Source organism: Daphnia magna, linkage group LG1 (assembly GCF_020631705.1).
Source record: "Daphnia magna isolate NIES linkage group LG1, ASM2063170v1.1, whole genome shotgun sequence".
NCBI classification, from domain to species: domain Eukaryota; kingdom Metazoa; phylum Arthropoda; class Branchiopoda; order Diplostraca; family Daphniidae; genus Daphnia; species Daphnia magna.
Genome location: NC_059182.1, coordinates 4,987,446 through 5,008,741, shown reverse-complemented (window position 1 = coordinate 5,008,741; position 21,296 = coordinate 4,987,446). Strand labels below are relative to the sequence as shown.

The 21,296-nt window shown below is 41.0% G+C and overlaps 11 non-coding genes across 11 annotated transcripts; all 11 read right to left on the bottom strand.

Moving 5' to 3' along the window:
• Window positions 1–1,494: 1,494 nt before the first annotated feature.
• Window positions 1,495–1,567, bottom strand: Trnav-cac. Its single transcript has one exon. It is a non-coding gene; the product is annotated as a tRNA-Val (tRNA).
• A 1,692-nt stretch (window positions 1,568–3,259) lies between these two features.
• Trnav-uac lies at window positions 3,260–3,332 on the bottom strand. The gene has a single exon. It is a non-coding gene; the product is annotated as a tRNA-Val (tRNA).
• Window positions 3,333–5,024: 1,692 nt separating this feature from the next.
• On the bottom strand, window positions 5,025–5,097 carry Trnav-cac. Its single transcript has one exon. It is a non-coding gene; the product is annotated as a tRNA-Val (tRNA).
• A 1,676-nt stretch (window positions 5,098–6,773) lies between these two features.
• Trnav-cac lies at window positions 6,774–6,846 on the bottom strand. Its single transcript has one exon. It is a non-coding gene; the product is annotated as a tRNA-Val (tRNA).
• A 1,693-nt stretch (window positions 6,847–8,539) lies between these two features.
• Window positions 8,540–8,612, bottom strand: Trnav-cac. The gene has a single exon. It is a non-coding gene; the product is annotated as a tRNA-Val (tRNA).
• A 1,691-nt stretch (window positions 8,613–10,303) lies between these two features.
• On the bottom strand, window positions 10,304–10,376 carry Trnav-uac. Its single transcript has one exon. It is a non-coding gene; the product is annotated as a tRNA-Val (tRNA).
• Window positions 10,377–12,069: 1,693 nt separating this feature from the next.
• Window positions 12,070–12,142, bottom strand: Trnav-cac. The gene has a single exon. It is a non-coding gene; the product is annotated as a tRNA-Val (tRNA).
• A 1,693-nt stretch (window positions 12,143–13,835) lies between these two features.
• Window positions 13,836–13,908, bottom strand: Trnav-cac. The gene has a single exon. It is a non-coding gene; the product is annotated as a tRNA-Val (tRNA).
• A 1,697-nt stretch (window positions 13,909–15,605) lies between these two features.
• Window positions 15,606–15,678, bottom strand: Trnav-gac. Its single transcript has one exon. It is a non-coding gene; the product is annotated as a tRNA-Val (tRNA).
• A 3,459-nt stretch (window positions 15,679–19,137) lies between these two features.
• On the bottom strand, window positions 19,138–19,210 carry Trnav-cac. Its single transcript has one exon. It is a non-coding gene; the product is annotated as a tRNA-Val (tRNA).
• Window positions 19,211–20,904: 1,694 nt separating this feature from the next.
• Trnav-cac lies at window positions 20,905–20,977 on the bottom strand. The gene has a single exon. It is a non-coding gene; the product is annotated as a tRNA-Val (tRNA).
• Window positions 20,978–21,296: the final 319 nt, after the last annotated feature.

Here is a 21,296-nt window from a genome sequence, read left to right as displayed (position 1 = left end):
GTTTCGATTAAGACCACATGGAATTGAACGCCCAACGTGGGGCTCGAACCCACGACCCTGAGATTAAGAGTCTCATGCTCTACCGACTGAGCTAGCCAGGCACATGTTAATGGTTAACGCAAACAGAAACGATCCCAACAATCCATTGAGTATTTCTTCTGTCAAAGGAATGGTGGAGTCCTAAAGAAAAATAACAACTTAAATAAATTTTTTTTTGTGTGTGATTCATACGTTTGATTTCCAGCAAGACATGAAACAGCTGCCTCCACATATGGAAAGGAGGTGGGTTAGACCATGATGTATATCGGGAGTAGTAACGGCTGCAGAATCAGTTGAGCTACGCGTGTTAAGCTCCAGAGATGGCGTTTGCGGCTGGTTAATTGGAATTTCTGAAGAGAGGGAATGAGAGAAAGAAAGCAAAGATTCAAGGGTTAAGGTAATGAAAGTAAACGTTTCCGAACTAGCCCTTCCTCTTTATCACACGTGTCCATAAGGTAGATCACGTGATACAAACTTTTACCCTAAATTTCTCCAACGATGAATTGTAAACGAATATTTCCCAAATGAGCATTGGATTCGTCTCAGTGATACGAATAAAATGTAAATTATTTGATTCGATAAAACCTAAAATATTTGTTAGTTTGGAACTTACCAGCCGCGACGCCATCTCTGGAGCAGAACGAGTGTAGCTCAATTTCTTCCGTGAGAAGAGTACTTCCATTTCTACTCCTGGTAAACTTGATGGTGGTAACGAAGGGAAAAAAATATTTAAAAACATCAGCGCCATCTGACGTCTGGAAGAAGCCGTCTGTTTCCGGTTTTATTTACTAAACATTTGTATCCTGTCACTGACAGTAGCAGCATAAACTAGATAAATGGTGCCCAATTGTTGTTTCTGGGATTACCAAAAGGGTTGGAGAATGAACACATTACGTTTCTCTCAGTCGTAAAGAAGCACAAAGTTTCCGTTTCCCCCAATTAATTCAGATGCCTTTGTGGCGCAATTGGCTAGCGCGTTCGGCTGTTAACCGGAAGGCTGGTGGTTCGATCCCACCCAGGGGCGTAGCATAGGAGTTTTTACATATTCTTTTTTATCCTTAGAGACTCCTTATGATAGGTTAAGAATCATCTGTATCTTTTCCGTATACATCGTTGCCTAGTCATCAGTGGTGTACAACCATGATAACTCTACAGTTAAACAGATTATGGTTATCTTTATTAGTTATGCTACTTTGCACTCCTTTCATTGATGATGAGTAAACTTGGGACGCGTAAAATAGCAAATTAAAGGAATTTTGAATCGTCAAAACAACAAAACTACTCTAAAAACAACATGTGTACTTCATTTTCGGGAGTCTTCTGGTGGTAATCAGCTAGTTAAAAGCCTTGTGCGGGACCATATGGAAAATTCACCCGACTCCCCACTTGGCGTGCCCTTTGGTTACTACTCAGACACGCAGATTGCAGTGAAATTGATAAACTTCAAAAACCGACTGTTCTCACCCAGGATCGAACTGAGGACCTTCAGCGTGTGAGGCCGACGTGATAACCGCTACACTATGAGAACACGAATTTTACAATAGGATCCTTTTTATAAAAGGGTTTTACAACCGAATCTAAGTTAACAATATAAATAACCACATCAGAAATGTATGCAAAGGATGTCTTGTTCCCACCCAGGATCGAACTGAGGACCTTCAGCGTGTTAGGCCGACGTGATAACCACTACACTATGGGAACTGAATTACACGCATTGATTGAAACCAAGTTTCGATTAAGACCACATGGAATTGAACGCCCAACGTGGGGCTCGAACCCACGACCCTGAGATTAAGAGTCTCATGCTCTACCGACTGAGCTAGCCAGGCACATGTTAATGGTTAACGCAAACAGAAACGATCCCAACAATCCATTGAGTATTTCTTCTGTCAAAGGAATGGTGGAGTCCTAAAGAAAAATAACAACTTAAATAAATTTTTTTTGTGTGTGATTCATACGTTTGATTTCCAGCAAGACATGAAACAGCTGCCTCCACATATGGAAAGGAGGTGGGTTAGACCATGATGTATATCGGGAGTAGTAACGGCTGCAGAATCAGTTGAGCTACGCGTGTTAAGCTCCAGAGATGGCGTTTGCGGCTGGTTAATTGGAATTTCTGAAGAGAGGGAATGAGAGAAAGAAAGCAAAGATTCAAGGGTTAAGGTAATGAAAGTAAACGTTTCCGAACTAGCCCTTCCTCTTTATCACACGTGTCCATAAGGTAGATCACGTGATACAAACTTTTACCCTAAATTTCTCCAACGATGAATTGTAAACGAATATTTCCCAAATGAGCATTGGATTCGTCTCAGTGATACGAATAAAATGTAAATTATTTGATTCGATAAAACCTAAAATATTTGTTAGTTTGGAACTTACCAGCCGCGACGCCATCTCTGGAGCAGAACGAGTGTAGCTCAATTTCTTCCGTGAGAAGAGTACTTCCATTTCTACTCCTGGTAAACTTGATGGTGGTAACGAAGGGAAAAAATATTTAAAAACATCAGCGCCATCTGACGTCTGGAAGAAGCCGTCTGTTTCCGGTTTTATTTACTAAACATTTGTATCCTGTCACTGACAGTAGCAGCATAAACTAGATAAATGGTGCCCAATTGTTGTTTCTGGGATTACCAAAAGGGTTGGAGAATGAACACATTACGTTTCTCTCAGTCGTAAAGAAGCACAAAGTTTCCGTTTCCCCCAATTAATTCAGATGCCTTTGTGGCGCAATTGGCTAGCGCGTTCGGCTGTTAACCGGAAGGCTGGTGGTTCGATCCCACCCAGGGGCGTAGCATAGGAGTTTTTACATATTCTTTTTTATCCTTAGAGACTCCTTATGATAGGTTAAGAATCATCTGTATCTTTTCCGTATACATCGTTGCCTAGTCATCAGTGGTGTACAACCATGATAACTCTACAGTTAAACAGATTATGGTTATCTTTATTAGTTATGCTACTTTGCACTCCTTTCATTGATGATGAGTAAACTTGGGACGCGTAAAATAGCAAATTAAAGGAATTTTGAATCGTCAAAACAACAAAACTACTCTAAAAACAACATGTGTACTTCATTTTCGGGAGTCTTCTGGTGGTAATCAGCTAGTTAAAAGCCTTGTGCGGGACCATATGGAAAATTCACCCGACTCCCCACTTGGCGTGCCCTTTGGTTACTACTCAGACACGCAGATTGCAGTGAAATTGATAAACTTCAAAAACCGACTGTTCTCACCCAGGATCGAACTGAGGACCTTCAGCGTGTAAGGCCGACGTGATAACCGCTACACTATGAGAACACGAATTTTACAATAGGATCCTTTTTATAAAAGGGTTTTACAACCGAATCTAAGTTAACAATATAAATAACCACATCAGAACTGTATGCAAAGGATGTCTTGTTCCCACCCAGGATCGAACTGAGGACCTTCAGCGTGTTAGGCCGACGTGATAACCACTACACTATGGGAACTGAATTACACGCATTGATTGAAACCAAGTTTCGATTAAGACCACATGGAATTGAACGCCCAACGTGGGGCTCGAACCCACGACCCTGAGATTAAGAGTCTCATGCTCTACCGACTGAGCTAGCCAGGCACATGTTAATGGTTAACGCAAACAGAAACGATCCCAACAATCCATTGAGTATTTCTTCTGTCAAAGGAATGGTGGAGTCCTAAAGAAAAATAACAACTTAAATAAATTTTTTTTTGTGTGTGATTCATACGTTTGATTTCCAGCAAGACATGAAACAGCTGCCTCCACATATGGAAAGGAGGTGGGTTAGACCATGATGTATATCGGGAGTAGTAACGGCTGCAGAATCAGTTGAGCTACGCGTGTTAAGCTCCAGAGATGGCGTTTGCGGCTGGTTAATTGGAATTTCTGAAGAGAGGGAATGAGAGAAAGAAAGCAAAGATTCAAGGGTTAAGGTAATGAAAGTAAACGTTTCCGAACTAGCCCTTCCTCTTTATCACACGTGTCCATAAGGTAGATCACGTGATACAAACTTTTACCCTAAATTTCTCCAACGATGAATTGTAAACGAATATTTCCCAAATGAGCATTGGATTCGTCTCAGTGATACGAATAAAATGTAAATTATTTGATTCGATAAAACCTAAAATATTTGTTAGTTTGGAACTTACCAGCCGCGACGCCATCTCTGGAGCAGAACGAGTGTAGCTCAATTTCTTCCGTGAGAAGAGTACTTCCATTTCTACTCCTGGTAAACTTGATGGTGGTAACGAAGGGAAAAAATATTTAAAAACATCAGCGCCATCTGACGTCTGGAAGAAGCCGTCTGTTTCCGGTTTTATTTACTAAACATTTGTATCCTGTCACTGACAGTAGCAGCATAAACTAGATAAATGGTGCCCAATTGTTGTTTCTGGGATTACCAAAAGGGTTGGAGAATGAACACATTACGTTTCTCTCAGTCGTAAAGAAGCACAAAGTTTCCGTTTCCCCAATTAATTCAGATGCCTTTGTGGCGCAATTGGCTAGCGCGTTCGGCTGTTAACCGGAAGGCTGGTGGTTCGATCCCACCCAGGGGCGTAGCATAGGAGTTTTTACATATTCTTTTTTATCCTTAGAGACTCCTTATGATAGGTTAAGAATCATCGGTATCTTTTCCGTATACATCGTTGCCTAGTCATCAGTGGTGTACAACCATGATAACTCTACAGTTAAACAGATTATGGTTATCTTTATTAGTTATGCTACTTTGCACTCCTTTCATTGATGATGAGTAAACTTGGGACGCGTAAAATAGCAAATTAAAGGAATTTTGAATCGTCAAAACAACAAAACTACTCTAAAAACAACATGTGTACTTCATTTTCGGGAGTCTTCTGGTGGTAATCAGCTAGTTAAAAGCCTTGTGCGGGACCATATGGAAAATTCACCCGACTCCCCACTTGGCGTGCCCTTTGGTTACTACTCAGACACGCAGATTGCAGTGAAATTGATAAACTTCAAAAACCGACTGTTCTCACCCAGGATCGAACTGAGGACCTTCAGCGTGTGAGGCCGACGTGATAACCGCTACACTATGAGAACACGAATTTTACAATAGGATCCTTTTTATAAAAGGGTTTTACAACCGAATCTAAGTTAACAATATAAATAACCACATCAGAAATGTATGCAAAGGATGTCTTGTTCCCACCCAGGATCGAACTGAGGACCTTCAGCGTGTTAGGCCGACGTGATAACCACTACACTATGGGAACTGAATTACACGCATTGATTGAAACCAAGTTTCGATTAAGACCACATGGAATTGAACGCCCAACGTGGGGCTCGAACCCACGACCCTGAGATTAAGAGTCTCATGCTCTACCGACTGAGCTAGCCAGGCACATGTTAATGGTTAACGCAAACAAACTCCCAACAACCATTATATTTCTTCTGTCAAAGAATGGGGTCCTAAAAAAATAACAACTTAAATAAATTTTTTTGTGTGTGATTCATACGTTTGATTTCCAGCAAGACATGAAACAGCTGCCTCCACATATGGAAAGGAGGTGGGTTAGACCATGATGATATCGGGAGTAGTAACGGCTGCAGAATCAGTTGAGCTACGCGTGTTAAGCTCCAGAGATGGCGTTTGCGGCTGGTTAATTGGAATTTCTGAAGAGAGGAATGAGAGAAAGAAACAAAGATTCAAGGGTTAAGGTAATGAAAGTAAACGTTTCCGAACTAGCCCTTCCTCTTTATCACACGTGTCCATAAGGTAGATCACGTGATACAAACTTTACCCTAAATTTCTCCAACGATGAATTGTAAACGAATATTTCCCAAATGAGCATTGGATTCGTCTCAGTGATACGAATAAAATGTAAATTATTTGATTCGATCAAACCTAAAATATTTGTTAGTTTGGAACTTACCAGCCGCGACGCCATCTCTGGAGCAGAACGAGTGTAGCTCAATTTCTTCCGTAGGAGAAGAGTACTTCTATTTCTACTCCTGGTAAACTTGATGGTGGTAACGAAGGGAAAAAATATTTAAAAACATCAGCGCCATCTGACGTCTGGAAGAAGCCGTCTGTTTCCGGTTTTATTTACTAAACATTTGTATCCTGTCACTGACAGTAGCAGCATAAACTAGATAAATGGTGCCCAATTGTTGTTTCTGGGATTACCAAAAGGGTTGGAGAATGAACACATTACGTTTCTCTCAGTCGTAAAGAAGCACAAAGTTTCCGTTTCCCCCAATTAATTCAGATGCCTTTGTGGCGCAATTGGCTAGCGCGTTCGGCTGTTAACCGGAAGGCTGGTGGTTCGATCCCACCCAGGGGCGTAGCATAGGAGTTTTTACATATTCTTTTTATCCTTAGAGACTCCTTATGATAGGTTAAGAATCATCTGTATCTTTTCCGTATACATCGTTGCCTAGTCATCAGTGGTGTACAACCATGATAACTCTACAGTTAAACAGATTATGGTTATCTTTATTAGTTATGCTACTTTGCACTCCTTTCATTGATGATGAGTAAACTTGGGACGCGTAAAATAGCAAATTAAAGGAATTTTGAATCGTCAAAACAACAAAACTACTCTAAAAACAACATGTGTACTTCATTTTCGGGAGTCTTCTGGTGGTAATCAGCTAGTTAAAAGCCTTGTGCCGGGACCATATGGAAAATTCACCCGACTCCCCACTTGGCGTGCCCTTTGGTTACTACTCAGACACGCAGATTGCAGTGAAATTGATAAACTTCAAAAACCGACTGTTCTCACCCAGGATCGAACTGAGGACCTTCAGCGTGTGAGGCCGACGTGATAACCGCTACACTATGAGAACACGAATTTTACAATAGGATCCTTTTTATAAAAGGGTTTTACAACCGAATCTAAGTTAACAATATAAATAACCACATCAGAAATGTATGCAAAGGATGTCTTGTTCCCACCCAGGATCGAACTGAGGACCTTCAGCGTGTTAGGCCGACGTGATAACCACTACACTATGGGAACTGAATTACACGCATTGATTGAAACCAAGTTTCGATTAAGACCATATGGAATTGAACGCCCAACGTGGGGCTCGAACCCACGACCCTGAGATTAAGAGTCTCATGCTCTACCGACTGAGCTAGCCAGGCACATGTTAATGGTTAACGCAAACAGAAACGATCCCAACAATCCATTGAGTATTTCTTCTGTCAAAGGAATGGTGGAGTCCTAAAGAAAAATAACAACTTAAATAAATTTTTTTTTGTGTGTGATTCATACGTTTGATTTCCAGCAAGACATGAAACAGCTGCCTCCACATATGGAAAGGAGGTGGGTTAGACCATGATGTATATCGGGAGTAGTAACGGCTGCAGAATCAGTTGAGCTACGCGTGTTAAGCTCCAGAGATGGCGTTTGCGGCTGGTTAATTGGAATTTCTGAAGAGAGGGAATGAGAGAAAGAAAGCAAAGATTCAAGGGTTAAGGTAATGAAAGTAAACGTTTCCGAACTAGCCCTTCCTCTTTATCACACGTGTCCATAAGGTAGATCACGTGATACAAACTTTTACCCTAAATTTCTCCAACGATGAATTGTAAACGAATATTTCCCAAATGAGCATTGGATTCGTCTCAGTGATACGAATAAAATGTAAATTATTTGATTCGATAAAACCTAAAATATTTGTTAGTTTGGAACTTACCAGCCGCGACGCCATCTCTGGAGCAGAACGAGTGTAGCTCAATTTCTTCCGTGAGAAGAGTACTTCCATTTCTACTCCTGGTAAACTTGATGGTGGTAACGAAGGGAAAAAATATTTAAAAACATCAGCGCCATCTGACGTCTGGAAGAAGCCGTCTGTTTCCGGTTTTATTTACTAAACATTTGTATCCTGTCACTGACAGTAGCAGCATAAACTAGATAAATGGTGCCCAATTGTTGTTTCTGGGATTACCAAAAGGGTTGGAGAATGAACACATTACGTTTCTCTCAGTCGTAAAGAAGCACAAAGTTTCCGTTTCCCCCAATTAATTCAGATGCCTTTGTGGCGCAATTGGCTAGCGCGTTCGGCTGTTAACCGGAAGGCTGGTGGTTCGATCCCACCCAGGGGCGTAGCATAGGAGTTTTTACATATTCTTTTTTATCCTTAGAGACTCCTTATGATAGGTTAAGAATCATCTGTATCTTTTCCGTATACATCGTTGCCTAGTCATCAGTGGTGTACAACCATGATAACTCTACAGTTAAACAGATTATGGTTATCTTTATTAGTTATGCTACTTTGCACTCCTTTCATTGATGATGAGTAAACTTGGGACGCGTAAAATAGCAAATTAAAGGAATTTTGAATCGTCAAAACAACAAAACTACTCTAAAAACAACATGTGTACTTCATTTTCGGGAGTCTTCTGGTGGTAATCAGCTAGTTAAAAGCCTTGTGCGGGACCATATGGAAAATTCACCCGACTCCCCACTTGGCGTGCCCTTTGGTTACTACTCAGACACGCAGATTGCAGTGAAATTGATAAACTTCAAAAACCGACTGTTCTCACCCAGGATCGAACTGAGGACCTTCAGCGTGTGAGGCCGACGTGATAACCGCTACACTATGAGAACACGAATTTTACAATAGGATCCTTTTTATAAAAGGGTTTTACAACCGAATCTAAGTTAACAATATAAATAACCACATCAGAAATGTATGCAAAGGATGTCTTGTTCCCACCCAGGATCGAACTGAGGACCTTCAGCGTGTTAGGCCGACGTGATAACCACTACACTATGGGAACTGAATTACACGCATTGATTGAAACCAAGTTTCGATTAAGACCACATGGAATTGAACGCCCAACGTGGGGCTCGAACCCACGACCCTGAGATTAAGAGTCTCATGCTCTACCGACTGAGCTAGCCAGGCACATGTTAATGGTTAACGCAAACAGAAACGATCCCAACAATCCATTGAGTATTTCTTCTGTCAAAGGAATGGTGGAGTCCTAAAGAAAAATAACAACTTAAATAAATTTTTTTTTGTGTGTGATTCATACGTTTGATTTCCAGCAAGACATGAAACAGCTGCCTCCACATATGGAAAGGAGGTGGGTTAGACCATGATGTATATCGGGAGTAGTAACGGCTGCAGAATCAGTTGAGCTACGCGTGTTAAGCTCCAGAGATGGCGTTTGCGGCTGGTTAATTGGAATTTCTGAAGAGAGGGAATGAGAGAAAGAAAGCAAAGATTCAAGGGTTAAGGTAATGAAAGTAAACGTTTCCGAACTAGCCCTTCCTCTTTATCACACGTGTCCATAAGGTAGATCACGTGATACAAACTTTTACCCTAAATTTCTCCAACGATGAATTGTAAACGAATATTTCCCAAATGAGCATTGGATTCGTCTCAGTGATACGAATAAAATGTAAATTATTTGATTCGATAAAACCTAAAATATTTGTTAGTTTGGAACTTACCAGCCGCGACGCCATCTCTGGAGCAGAACGAGTGTAGCTCAATTTCTTCCGTGAGAAGAGTACTTCCATTTCTACTCCTGGTAAACTTGATGGTGGTAACGAAGGGAAAAATTTTTAAAAACATCAGCGCCATCTGACGTCTGGAAGAAGCCGTCTGTTTCCGGTTTTATTTACTAAACATTTGTATCCTGTCACTGACAGTAGCAGCATAAACTAGATAAATGGTGCCCAATTGTTGTTTCTGGGATTACCAAAAGGGTTGGAGAATGAACACATTACGTTTCTCTCAGTCGTAAAGAAGCACAAAGTTTCCGTTTCCCCCAATTAATTCAGATGCCTTTGTGGCGCAATTGGCTAGCGCGTTCGGCTGTTAACCGGAAGGCTGGTGGTTCGATCCCACCCAGGGGCGTAGCATAGGAGTTTTTACATATTCTTTTTATCCTTAGAGACTCCTTATGATAGGTTAAGAATCATCTGTATCTTTTCCGTATACATCGTTGCCTAGTCATCAGTGGTGTACAACCATGATAACTCTACAGTTAAACAGATTATGGTTATCTTTATTAGTTATGCTACTTTGCACTCCTTTCATTGATGATGAGTAAACTTGGGACGCGTAAAATAGCAAATTAAAGGAATTTTGAATCGTCAAAACAACAAAACTACTCTAAAAACAACATGTGTACTTCATTTTCGGGAGTCTTCTGGTGGTAATCAGCTAGTTAAAAGCCTTGTGCGGGACCATATGGAAAATTCACCCGACTCCCCACTTGGCGTGCCCTTTGGTTACTACTCAGACACGCAGATTGCAGTGAAATTGATAAACTTCAAAAACCGACTGTTCTCACCCAGGATCGAACTGAGGACCTTCAGCGTGTAAGGCCGACGTGATAACCGCTACACTATGAGAACACGAATTTTACAATAGGATCCTTTTGATAAAAGGGTTTTACAACCGAATCTAAGTTAACAATATAAATAACCACATCAGAACTGTATGCAAAGGATGTCTTGTTCCCACCCAGGATCGAACTGAGGACCTTCAGCATGTTAGGACGACGTGATAACCACTACACTATGGGAACTGAATTACACGCATTGATTGAAACCAAGTTTCGATTAAGACCACATGGAATTGAACGCCCAACGTGGGGCTCGAACCCACGACCCTGAGATTAAGAGTCTCATGCTCTACCGACTGAGCTAGCCAGGCACATGTTAATGGTTAACGCAAACAGAAACGATCCCAACAATCCATTGAGTATTTCTTCTGTCAAAGGAATGGTGGAGTCCTAAAGAAAAATAACAACTTAAATAAATTTTTTTTTGTGTGTGATTCATACGTTTGATTTCCAGCAAGACATGAAACAGCTGCCTCCACATATGGAAAGGAGGTGGGTTAGACCATGATGTATATCGGGAGTAGTAACGGCTGCAGAATCAGTTGAGCTACGCGTGTTAAGCTCCAGAGATGGCGTTTGCGGCTGGTTAATTGGAATTTCTGAAGAGAGGGAATGAGAGAAAGAAAGCAAAGATTCAAGGGTTAAGGTAATGAAAGTAAACGTTTCCGAACTAGCCCTTCCTCTTTATCACACGTGTCCATAAGGTAGATCACGTGATACAAACTTTTACCCTAAATTTCTCCAACGATGAATTGTAAACGAATATTTCCCAAATGAGCATTGGATTCGTCTCAGTGATACGAATAAAATGTAAATTATTTGATTCGATCAAACCTAAAATATTTGTTAGTTTGGAACTTACCAGCCGCGACGCCATCTCTGGAGCAGAACGAGTGTAGCTCAATTTCTTCCGTGAGAAGAGTACTTCCATTTCTACTCCTGGTAAACTTGATGGTGGTAACGAAGGGAAAAAATATTTAAAAACATCAGCGCCATCTGACGTCTGGAAGAAGCCGTCTGTTTCCGGTTTTATTTACTAAACATTTGTATCCTGTCACTGACAGTAGCAGCATAAACTAGATAAATGGTGCCCAATTGTTGTTTCTGGGATTACCAAAAGGGTTGGAGAATGAACACATTACGTTTCTCTCAGTCGTAAAGAAGCACAAAGTTTCCGTTTCCCCCAATTAATTCAGATGCCTTTGTGGCGCAATTGGCTAGCGCGTTCGGCTGTTAACCGGAAGGCTGGTGGTTCGATCCCACCCAGGGGCGTAGCATAGGAGTTTTTACATATTCTTTTTTATCCTTAGAGACTCCTTATGATAGGTTAAGAATCATCTGTATCTTTTCCGTATACATCGTTGCCTAGTCATCAGTGGTGTACAACCATGATAACTCTACAGTTAAACAGATTATGGTTATCTTTATTAGTTATGCTACTTTGCACTCCTTTCATTGATGATGAGTAAACTTGGGACGCGTAAAATAGCAAATTAAAGGAATTTTGAATCGTCAAAACAACAAAACTACTCTAAAAACAACATGTGTACTTCATTTTCGGGAGTCTTCTGGTGGTAATCAGCTAGTTAAAAGCCTTGTGCGGGACCATATGGAAAATTCACCTGACTCCCCACTTGGCGTGCCCTTTGGTTACTACTCAGACACGCAGATTGCAGTGAAATTGATAAACTTCAAAAACCGACTGTTCTCACCCAGGATCGAACTGAGGACCTTCAGCGTGTGAGGCCGACGTGATAACCGCTACACTATGAGAACACGAATTTTACAATAGGATCCTTTTTATAAAAGGGTTTTACAACCGAATCTAAGTTAACAATATAAATAACCACATCAGAACTGTATGCAAAGGATGTCTTCTTCCCACCCAGGATCGAACTGAGGACCTTCAGAGTGTTAGGCCGACGTGATAACCACTACACTATTGGAACTGAATTACACGCATTGATTGAAACCAAGTTTCGATTAAGACCACATGGAATTGAACGCCCAACGTGGGGCTCGAACCCACGACCCTGAGATTAAGAGTCTCATGCTCTACCGACTGAGCTAGCCAGGCACATGTTAATGGTTAACGCAAACAGAAACGATCCCAACAATCCATTGAGTATTTCTTCTGTCAAAGGAATGGTGGAGTCCTAAAGAAAAATAACAACTTAAATAAATTTTTTTTTGTGTGTGATTCATACGTTTGATTTCCAGCAAGACATGAAACAGCTGCCTCCACATATGGAAAGGAGGTGGGTTAGACCATGATGTATATCGGGAGTAGTAACGGCTGCAGAATCAGTTGAGCTACGCGTGTTAAGCTCCAGAGATGGCGTTTGCGGCTGGTTAATTGGAATTTCTGAAGAGAGGGAATGAGAGAAAGAAAGCAAAGATTCAAGGGTTAAGGTAATGAAAGTAAACGTTTCCGAACTAGCCCTTCCTCTTTATCACACGTGTCCATAAGGTAGATCACGTGATACAAACTTTTACCCTAAATTTCTCCAACGATGAATTGTAAACGAATATTTCCCAAATGAGCATTGGATTCGTCTCAGTGATACGAATAAAATGTAAATTATTTGATTCGATCAAACCTAAAATATTTGTTAGTTTAGAACTTACCAGCCGCGACGCCATCTCTGGAGCAGAACGAGTGTAGCTCAATTTCTTCCGTGAGAAGAGTACTTCCATTTCTACTCCTGGTAAACTTGATGGTGGTAACGAAGGGAAAAAATATTTAAAAACATCAGCGCCATCTGACGTCTGGAAGAAGCCGTCTGTTTCCGGTTTTATTTACTAAACATTTGTATCCTGTCACTGACAGTAGCAGCATAAACTAGATAAATGGTGCCCAATTGTTGTTTCTGGGATTACCAAAAGGGTTGGAGAATGAACACATTACGTTTCTCTCAGTCGTAAAGAAGCACAAAGTTTCCGTTTCCCCCAATTAATTCAGATGCCTTTGTGGCGCAATTGGCTAGCGCGTTCGGCTGTTAACCGGAAGGCTGGTGGTTCGATCCCACCCAGGGGCGTAGCATAGGAGTTTTTACATATTCTTTTTAATCCTTAGAGACTCCTTATGATAGGTTAAGAATCATCTGTTTCTTTTCCGTATACATCGTTGCCTAGTCATCAGTGGTGTACAACCATGATAACTCTACAGTTAAACAGATTATGGTTATCTTTATTAGTTATGCTACTTTGCACTCCTTTCATTGATGATGAGTAAACTTGGGACGCGTAAAATAGCAAATTAAAGGAATTTTGAATCGTCAAAACAACAAAACTACTCTAAAAACAACATGTGTACTTCATTTTCGGGAGTCTTCTGGTGGTAATCAGCTAGTTAAAAGCCTTGTGCGGGACCATATGGAAAATTCACCCGACTCCCCACTTGGCGTGGCCTTTGGTTACTACTCAAACACGCAGATTGCAGTGAAATTGATAAACTTCAAAAACCGACTGTTCTCACCCAGGATCGAACTGAGGACCTTCAGCGTGTGAGGCCGACGTGATAACCGCTACACTATGAGAACACGAATTTTACAATAGGATCCTTTTTATAAAAGGGTTTTACAACCGAATCTAAGTTAACAATATAAATAACCACATCAGAACTGTATGCAAAAGGAATGTCTTGTTCCCACCCAGGATCGAACTGAGGACCTTCAGCGTGTTAGGCCGACGTGATAACCACTACACTATGGGAACTGAATTACACGCATTGATTGAAACCAAGTTTCGATTAAGACCACATGGAATTGAACGCCCAAGGTGGGGTCTCCCCCCCCCCCCCCTTTATTTTAATTTTTTTTTCTTTCCCAACTGCCCCCCCCCCCCTTTTTTTTTTTTTACCCAAAAAAAAAAACTTCCAAAAATCCATTGAGTATTTCTTCTGTCAAAGGAATGGTGGAGTCCCAAAAAAAAAAAAAAATTTAAAAAATTTTTTTTTGTGGGTGATTTATACGTTTGATTTCCAGCAAGACATGAAACAGCTGCCTCCACATATGGAAAGGAGGTGGGTTAGACCATGATGTATATCGGGAGTAGTAAGAGACGGCTGCAGAATCAGTTGAGCTACGCGTGTTAAGCTCCAGAGATGGCGTTTGCGGCTGGTTAATTGGAATTTCTGAAGAGAGGGAATGAGAGAAAAAAAAAGAAAAATTTAAGGGTTAAGGTAATGAAAGTAAACGTTTCCGAACTAGCCCTTCCTCTTTATCACACGTGTCCATAAGGTAGATCACGTGATACAAACTTTTACCCTAAATTTCTCCAACGATGAATTGTAAACGAATATTTCCCAAATGAGCATTGGATTCGTCTCAGTGATACGAATAAAATGTAAATTATTTGATTCGATCAAACCTAAAATATTTGTTAGTTTGGAACTTACCAGCCGCGACGCCATCTCTGGAGCAGAACGAGTGTAGCTCAATTTCTTCCGTGAGAAGAGTACTTCCATTTCTACTCCTGGTAAACTTGATGGTGGTAACGAAGGGAAAAAATATTTAAAAACATCAGCGCCATCTGACGTCTGGAAGAAGCCGTCTGTTTCCGGTTTTATTTACTAAACATTTGTATCCTGTCACTGACAGTAGCAGCATAAACTAGATAAATGGTGCCTAATTGTTGTTTCTGGGATTACCAAAAGGGTTGGAGAATGAACACATTACGTTTCTCTCAGTCGTAAAGAAGCACAAAGTTTCCGTTTCCCCCAATTAATTCAGATGCCTTTGTGGCGCAATTGGCTAGCGCGTTCGGCTGTTAACCGGAAGGCTGGTGGTTCGATCTCACCCAGGGGCGTAGCATAGGAGTTTTTACATATTCTTTTTATCCTTAGAGACTCCTTATGATAGGTTAAGAATCATCTGTATCTTTTCCGTATACATCGTTGCCTAGTCATCAGTGGTGTACAACCATGATAACTCTACAGTTAAACAGATTATGGTTATCTTTATTAGTTATGCTACTTTGCACTCCTTTCATTGATGATGAGTAAACTTGGGACGCGTAAAATAGCAAATTAAAGGAATTTTGAATCGTCAAAACAACAAAACTACTCTAAAAACAACATGTGTACTTCATTTTCGGGAGTCTTCTGGTGGTAATCAGCCAGTTAAAAGCCTTGTGCGGGACCATATGGAAAATTCACCCGACTCCCCACTTGGCGTGCCCTTTGGTTACTACTCAGACACGCAGATTGCAGTGAAATTAATAAACTTCAAAAAGCGACTGTTCTCACCCAGGATCGAACTGAGGACCTTCAGCGTGTCAGGCCGACGTGATAACCGCTACACTATGAGAACACGAATTTTACAATAGGATCCTTTTTATAAAAGGGTTTTACAACCGAATCTAAGTTAACAATATAAATAACCACATCAGAACTGTATGCGAAGGAAGTCTTGTTCCCACCCAGGATCGAACTGAGGACCTTCAGCGTGTTAGGCCGACGTGATAACCACTACACTATGGGAACTGAATTACACGCATTGATTGAAACCATGTTTCGATTAAGACCACATGGAATTGAACGCCCAACGTGGGGCTCGAACCCACGACCCTGAGATTAAGAGTCTCATGCTCTACCGACTGAGCTAGCCAGGCACATGTTAATGGTTAACGCAAACAGAAACGATCCCAACAATCCATTGAGTATTTCTTCTGTCAAAGGAATGGTGGAGTCCTAAAGAAAAATAACAACTTAAATAAATTTTTTTTTGTGTGTGATTCATACGTTTGATTTCCAGCAAGACATGAAACAGCTGCCTCCACATATGGAAAGGAGGTGGGTTAGACCATGATGTATATCGGGAGTAGTAACGGCTGCAGAATCAGTTGAGCTACGCGTGTTAAGCTCCAGAGATGGCGTTTGCGGCTGGTTAATTGGAATTTCTGAAGAGAGGGAATGAGAGAAAGAAAGCAAAGATTCAAGGGTTAAGGTAATGAAAGTAAACGTTTCCGAACTAGCCCTTCCTCTTTATCACACGTGTCCATAAGGTAGATCACGTGATACAAACTTTTACCCTAAATTTCTCCAACGATGAATTGTAAACGAATATTTCCCAAATGAGCATTGGATTCGTCTCAGTGATACGAATAAAATGTAAATTATTTGATTCGATCAAACCTAAAATATTTGTTAGTTTGGAACTTACCAGCCGCGACGCCATCTCTGGAGCAGAACGAGTGTAGCTCAATTTCTTCCGTGAGAAGAGTACTTCCATTTCTACTCCTGGTAAACTTGATGGTGGTAACGAAGGGAAAAAATATTTAAAAACATCAGCGCCATCTGACGTCTGGAAGAAGCCGTCTGTTTCCGGTTTTATTTACTAAAAATTTGTATCCTGTCACTGACAGTAGCAGCATAAACTAGATAAATGGTGCCCAATTGTTGTTTCTGGGATTACCAAAAGGGTTGGAGAATGAACACATTACGTTTCTCTCAGTCGTAAAGAAGCACAAAGTTTCCGTTTCCCCCAATTAATTCAGATGCCTTTGTGGCGCAATTGGCTAGCGCGTTCGGCTGTTAACCGGAAGGCTGGTGGTTCGATCTCACCCAGGGGCGTAGCATAGGAGTTTTTACATATTCTTTTTTATCCTTAGAGACTCCTTATGATAGGTTAAGAATCATCTGTATCTTTTCCGTATACATCGTTGCCTAGTCATCAGTGGTGTACAACCATGATAACTCTACAGTTAAACAGATTATGGTTATCTTTATTAGTTATGCTACTTTGCACTCCTTTCATTGATGATGAGTAAACTTGGGACGCGTAAAATAGCAAATTAAAGGAATTTTGAATCGTCAAAACAACAAAACTACTCTAAAAACAACATGTGTACTTCATTTTCGGGAGTCTTCTGGTGGTAATCAGCCAGTTAAAAGCCTTGTGCGGGACCATATTGAAAATTCACCCGACTCCCCACTTGGCGTGCCCTTTGGTTACTACTCAGACACGCAGATTGCAGTGAAATTGATAAACTTCAAAAACCGACTGTTCTCACCCAGGATCGAACTGAGGACCTTCAGCGTGTGATGCCGACGTGATAACCGCTACACTATGAGAACACGAATTTTACAATAGGATCCTTTTTATAAGAGGGTTTTACAACCGAATCTAAGTTAACAATATAAATAACCACATCAGAACTGTATGCGAAGGATGTCTTGTTCCCACCCAGGATCGAACTGAGGACCTTCAGCGTGTTAGGCCGACGTGATAACCACTACACTATGGGAACTGAATTACACGCATTGATTGAAACCAAGTTCCGATTAAGATCACATGGAATTGAACGCCCAACGTGGGGCTCGAACCCACGACCCTGAGATTTAGAGTCTCATGCTCTACCGACTGAGCTAGCCAGGCACATGGTAATGGTTAACGCAAACAGAAACGATCCCAACAATCCATTGAGTATTTCTTCTGTCAAAGGAATGGTGGAGTCCTAAAGAAAAATAACAACTTAAATAAATTTTTTTTTGTGTGTGATTCATACGTTTGATTTCCAGCAAGACATGAAACAGCTGCCTCCACATATGGAAAGGAGGTGGGTTAGACCATGATGTATATCGGGAGTAGTAATGGCTGCAGAATCAGTTGAGCTACGCGTGTTAAGCTCCAGAGATGGCGTTTGCGGCTGGTTAATTGGAATTTCTGAAGAGAGGTAATGAGAGAAAGAAAGCAAAGATTCAAGGGTTAAGGTAATGAAAGTAAACGTTTCCGAACTAGCCCTTCCTCTTTATCACACGTGTCCATAAGGTAGATCACGTGATACAAACTTTTACCCTAAATTTCTCCAACGATGAATTGTAAACGAATATTTCCCAAATGAGCATTGGATTCGTCTCAGTGATACGAATAAAATGTAAATTATTTGATTCGATCAAACCTAAAATATTTGTTAGTTTGGAACTTACCAGCCGCGACGCCATCTCTGGAGCAGAACGAGTGTAGCTCAATTTCTTCCGTGAGAAGAGTACTTCCATTTCTACTCCTGGTAAACTTGATGGTGGTAACGAAGGGAAAAAATATTTAAAAACATCAGCGCCATCTGACGTCTGGAAGAAGCCGTCTGTTTCCGGTTTTATTTACTAAAAATTTGTATCCTGTCACTGACAGTAGCAGCATAAACTAGATAAATGGTGCCCAATTGTTGTTTCTGGGATTACCAAAATGGTTGGAGAATGAACACATTACGTTTCTCTCAGTCGTAAAGAAGCACAAAGTTTCCGTTTCCCCCAATTAATTCAGATGCCTTTATGGCGCAATTGGCTAGCGCGTTCGGCTGTTAACCGGAAGGCTGGTGGTTCGATCCCACCCAGGGGCGTAGCATAGGAGTTTTTACATATTCTTTTTTATCCTTAGAGACTCCTTATGATAGGTTAAGAATCATCTGTATCTTTTCCGTATACATCGTTGCCTAGTCATCAGTGGTGTACAACCATGATAACTCTACAGTTAAACAGATTATGGTTATCTTTATTAGTTATGCTACTTTGCACTCCTTTCATTGATGATGAGTAAACTTGGGACGCGTAAAATAGCAAATTAAAGGAATTTTGAATCGTCAAAACAACAAAACTACTCTAAAAACAACATGTGTACTTCATTTTCGGGAGTCTTCTGGTGGTAATCAGCTAGTTAAAAGCCTTGTGCGGGACCATATGGAAAATTCACCCGACTCCCCACTTGGCGTGCCCTTTGGTTACTACTCAGACACGCAGATTGCAGTGAAATTGATAAACTTCAAAAACCGACTGTTCTCACCCAGGATCGAACTGAGGACCTTCAGCGTGTGAGGCCGACGTGATAACCGCTACACTATGAGAACACGAATTTTACAATAGGATCCTTTTTATAAAAGGGTTTTACAACCGAATCTAAGTTAACAATATAAATAACCACATCAGAACTGTATGCAAAGGATGTCTTGTTCCCACCCAGGATCGAACTGAGGACCTTCAGCGTGTTAGGCCGACGGGATAACCACTACACTATGGGAACTGAATTACACGCATTGATTGAAACCAAGTTTCGATTAAGACCACATGGAATTGAACGCCCAACGTGGGGCTCGAACCCACGACCCTGAGATTAAGAGTCTCATGCTCTACCGACTGAGCTAGCCAGGCACATGTTAATGGTTAACGCAAACAGAAACGATCCCAACAATCCATTGAGTATTTCTTCTGTCAAAGGAATGGTGGAGTCCTAAAGAAAAATAACAACTTAAATAAATTTTTTTTTGTGTGTGATTCATACGTTTGATTTCCAGCAAGACATGAAACAGCTGCCTCCACATATGGAAAGGAGGTGGGTTAGACCATGATGTATATCGGGAGTAGTAACGGCTGCAGAATCAGTTGAGCTACGCGTGTTAAGCTCCAGAGATGGCGTTTGCGGCTGGTTAATTGGAATTTCTGAAGAGAGGGAATGAGAGAAAGAAAGCAAAGATTCAAGGGTTAAGGTAATGAAAGTAAACGTTTCCGAACTAGCCCTTCCTTCTTTATCACACGTGTCCATAAGGTAGATCACGTGATACAAACTTTTACCCTAAATTTCTCCAACGATGAATTGTAAACGAATATTTCCCAAATGAGCATTGGATTCGTCTCAGTGATACGAATAAAATGTAAATTATTTGATTCGATAAAACCTAAAATATTTGTTAGTTTGGAACTTACCAGCCGCGACGCCATCTCTGGAGCAGAACGAGTGTAGCTCAATTTCTTCCGTGAGAAGAGTACTTCCATTTCTACTCCTGGTAAACTTGATGGTGGTAACGAAGGGAAAAAATATTTAAAAACATCAGCGCCATCTGACGTCTGGAAGAAGCCGTCTGTTTCCGGTTTTATTTACTAAACATTTGTATCCTGTCACTGACAGTAGCAGCATAAACTAGATAAATGGTGCCCAATTGTTGTTTCTGGGATCACCAAAAGGGTTGGAGAATGAACACATTACGTTTCTCTCAGTCGTAAAGAAGCACAAAGTTTCCGTTTCCCCCAATTAATTCAGATGCCTTTGTGGCGCAATTGGCTAGCGCGTTCGGCTGTTAACCGGAAGGCTGGTGGTTCGATCCCACCCAGGGGCGTAGCATAGGAGTTTTTACATATTCTTTTTTATCCTTAGAGACTCCTTATGATAGGTTAAGAATCATCTGTATCTTTTCCGTATACATCGTTGCCTAGTCATCAGTGGTGTACAACCATGATAACTCTACAGTTAAACAGATTATGGTTATCTTTATTAGTTATGCTACTTTGCACTCCTTTCATTGATGATGAGTAAACTTGGGACGCGTAAAATAGCAAATTAAAGGAATTTTGAATCGTCAAAACAACAAAACTACTCTAAAAACAACATGTGTACTTCATTTTCGGGAGTCTTCTGGTGGTAATCAGCTAGTTAAAAGCCTTGTGCGGGACCATATGGAAAATTCACCCGACTCCCCACTTGGCGTGCCCTTTGGTTACGACTCAGACACGCAGATTGCAGTGAAATTGATAAACTTCAAAAACCGACTGTTCTCACCCAGGATCGAACTGAGGACCTTCAGCGTGTGAGGCCGACGTGATAACCGCTACACTATGAGAACACGAATTGTACAATAGGATCCTTTTTATAAAAGGGTTTTACAACCGAATCTAAGTTAACAATATAAATAACCACATCAGAACTGTATGCAAAGGATGTCTTGTTCCCACCCAGGATCGAACTGAGGACCTTCAGCGTGTTAGGCCGACGTGATAACCACTACACTATGGGAACTGAATTACACGCATTGATTGAAACTAAGTTTCGATTAAGACCACATGGAATTGAACGCCCAACGTGAGGCTCGAACCCACGACCCTGAGATTAAGAGTCTCATGCTCTACCGACTGAGCTAGCCAGGCACATGTTAATGGTTAACG